This window comes from Vollenhovia emeryi, unplaced genomic scaffold (assembly GCF_000949405.1).
Source record: "Vollenhovia emeryi isolate VEMERY1.0 unplaced genomic scaffold, V.emery_V1.0 DF939174.1, whole genome shotgun sequence".
Lineage (NCBI taxonomy): Eukaryota > Metazoa > Arthropoda > Insecta > Hymenoptera > Formicidae > Vollenhovia > Vollenhovia emeryi.
In genome coordinates this window covers 1076070-1079476 of record NW_011967192.1, presented here as the reverse complement: position 1 = coordinate 1079476, position 3407 = coordinate 1076070, and the positions used below count along the sequence as shown (strand labels likewise).

At 41.1% G+C, this 3407-nt stretch overlaps 1 protein-coding gene across 1 annotated transcript in view; it reads left to right on the top strand.

Moving 5' to 3' along the window:
* The window catches only part of LOC105563584 (homeotic protein ultrabithorax-like), a 98358-nt gene extending 95215 nt beyond the window's left edge, over positions 1 to 3143 (top strand). Inside the window, exon 3 of the mRNA XM_012015285.1 lies at positions 1550 to 3143. The gene's annotated coding sequence lies outside the window, so the exon portion shown is untranslated. The remainder of the gene's footprint in view (positions 1 to 1549) is intronic.
* The last annotated feature ends 264 nt before the right edge of the window (positions 3144 to 3407 follow it).

Genomic DNA, 3407 nt, shown 5'->3' with positions numbered 1-3407 from the left:
CCTCCTCTCTCTCTCTCTCTCTCTCTCTCTCTCTCTCTCTCTCTCTCTCTCTCTCTCTCTCTTCTCTCTCTCTCGTTCTCTCTCCTCCAGACACGCATCCGCGCAAAAACACAGGCGCGCGCGCATATTCGTGTACATACACAAAGCTAGTTGCAATTTTTTTTGTACTTTTTGTGGTTCATTTCTCAAATATTTCCTGCAATCTGATCAAATAGATCGCACCGATATCGCGTAGAAGAAGAAAACCGGTTTGGATTTATTCGGGCAGAAAGAAATAGGATTAAAGTCACTCGTATGATACATGCTCTGTGCTGATGCGTGAACTTATCGCGTGCGCGCGACTTTTGCGAAATTATAATTTCGACGTTTATATTTACTTCCCGATAGAGAAAGTGCCCCGGCGAATTACACCGAACGGGCGAACGTTGTTTTGCAGAGCCATATCGAGAATCGTGTTTCTGGTTTTTGCGAGTTTTAAGTATGAGAATTTATGGCGGCTTAAAAACTCTAGTTTCTCCTTCGGAAATCCTGATAAATGCGCGCGGGAAGGACGCTTAGGTATGTACGCCAGACTCAGTTTCAGGGCGCCGTGTACTCCTGGAAAGGCAAAGTAATTCTAGGCCGAACAGCAAACGGCAGCTCGAACGGGAGATACAAGCGCGTGTAAACAATTTTCAAGTAACAAGAGCTGCGCGAGTTTGAATTCTAAGGAAGTATTTATTGTCCGAGATCACATTGTGTTCATTCCCTTGTAATAGCGAGGAATAAACTTCAGATAAAAAAAAATTCATCGTAATACGTTTGTCACGAAGAACTTATGTGGCACACATAAAAAAAATTCTGCATTAACCAAACCTATTTTACATCAAAGTAAAACATGACCTGGATGGATAGAATCATTACAGTTGGTTTGTTATTTTAATTCTTTTCCTTACCTAGCGCAATGTCATTCGTGTAAACGCGAGAAAGTGAAACGGAATTAGCGAGGTAAAGTTTTGTTATCTCTCATTCCCCATGAGAGATCCGCCCTAGACTAACCCTTTCGCTCTTTACGCCAACTATTGATATCCCGAGATACCAACACTAGTGAAACTCAGACTCAACGTGCATGTGACCGGACAAGGCACCATGTGCATTCATTCTATTACAAAAGAAGCTGAACCAGCATTCGCGACCCGACCCATCGCATCCCTAGCACGTTGTATATATAAATGTCCCGAGTCAAACTCTCAAACAGTTGGTCTTACATGACGGTCTCGCTCTCCGAAAAGAAACAGGGCTCCTTCGTAGCTTTCAATATTTTGCATCGTTTTGGTCCGATTGTTATGGCAATTGAACGACGATTTGCGCATAATTGAATGATACTTAATTTACCGTTAAGATTTAATTCTAATCTCTCGATAGAAATAATTTCTTTTGTACTTTCTTACGGCAAAATGGCGTTCGCTGCTCGTTACAAAAGAAATGAATTTAATGTGTTTGAAATATAGTAACATGTGTACAACATGTGAAATAAGTTAACACTCCGTCGTTTCTGTTTATGCTTCAGGTGAGTGGCAGGCTGCACCCGCTGTCTCTGCAATGCCAAATAGATGGTCGATGTGCGTATCTGTCGATCGTCAATTTATCGGTTGCGGCGAATCGGATGCTGCACCCGGTGAGTGACGAACCTTCCCCCACCATGGCTACCTCCCGTAGCTCACTTTGACCGATATGCTCCCAGACCAATCAGTATCCAAGTACACACAGTATCATCCATATAAGCCTAGCTCTGTTGTAGTCGTTCCCCTTTCTGGTCTCTCTACCTGTAGTTTCTGCTTTGGTGCAGTAGCATGTAGATAGGAGGTTGAATTATCGAGGGTGGCCGATCAGCCAACGTCCGCGGATCCGGGGTGTCGTTTGCGAAAAATCGACCGAAAACAGAGTCGCATTCTCGCGATGTGCATTGCGATAAGTTGCACGCAACTTGGAAACTGATATACGTAACGAAAGGGCTACAACTATTTATAGGGTTAAAATGTAGGACGTAAAAAGCATCTAACTCACTCAATAGGCGAGATCGAGTCGGTGCTGACGATTAGTTCGGGACGAGCTTAGCAGAGGCACGACTCTTTTTCATAACTCATAATGTACAAAACTACTATTAGCGCGATTCTCCTCATTGTCCGTCGTTTAATATATTTTCTCTCGAAAATGCGCACTCGATACAGCCTCGCAAGAAAAAGAAAGAGAGAGAGAGAGAGAGAGAGAGAGAGAGAGAGAGAGAAAGAGTGAGAGAGAAAAAGTAGAACAAGTAATTTTGTCTGTTGATGTTATGTTTTTGTTATTTTTTATTATCTACGAAGCAATGAGAAAGTGCGTTTATATTGTTACCACTTTCGCTTTGCTATAATGATATAATTTCGCTCATCTGTTATAAAAAGACTGTTTTATTTCATTTCGTTATTAATTAGAATTATTATTTGAAAACGTGTACCGGCAAAGTGAGACTAATGATGGAAACGTACTTTTTTCGATTGGTACAAAATATATAGTATATATATATATATATATATCGATATTCGATAATTTTGTTAATATTGTATAGAAACGTTTATAATGTGCGTCTGCTTAAGTACCTGCTAAAGCGGTCGAGTGTGCGCGGTCTCGAGATGGATATCTCCTTTGAAATAAATTTGGCGAGGACTTTGTGCCGAAGGGGAGAGAAGGATAGAACGTTTCTTTATTTCAATCAACATCGGTCTGACAGAAGCAAGACGAAAAAGATAGATTACAGATGCGAATATTGTAATGTATGTATCTAGTACCTAGACGCCCGCTCTCTAATAAAGAGATCTGTGGCGCTATCCTATACGGTAACTCTATTCTAGTTAATGAATGTATACGAATAGCCGCTAAGAGGATGCGAGAGTAATACGTAAACGCAGTATTTCTAAGAGGTATGTAATGTTAATAGTTATTTATTTTGTGGATCTCTCGGAACAGATATTTCATTGCTCTGCTGTGCTATACGTTTTTAATTATTAGGTACATAGTCCTGTTAGGGGTAGGCGTTACCTATGCGTAGTGGTAGTTATTTGTGTAAATGTTCCGCGTGGCAAATTCATCCCTTTTTTTTGTAATATATTAGGATACTAACTGTCTACAAATCTCTGAATCCTGATTATATGTAATCCGACAGCGACCAGGGCCGAACTAGCTGCCTATCACTAAGATTATATTCCGGCGTTTTTCGGGACGGTTGCCGTTTTCGAACGCTATTGTAATATTACATTGATTATACGATTGCTAAAAAAAAATAAATGCGATGTAAACTTACTTACACGTCTCACGCTTCATTGTCTGCGGCCCTGGCCGCAGCAGTTTGTCCCATGCCAGATCCGCTTTCCTTCATCCCGCCATTTGTC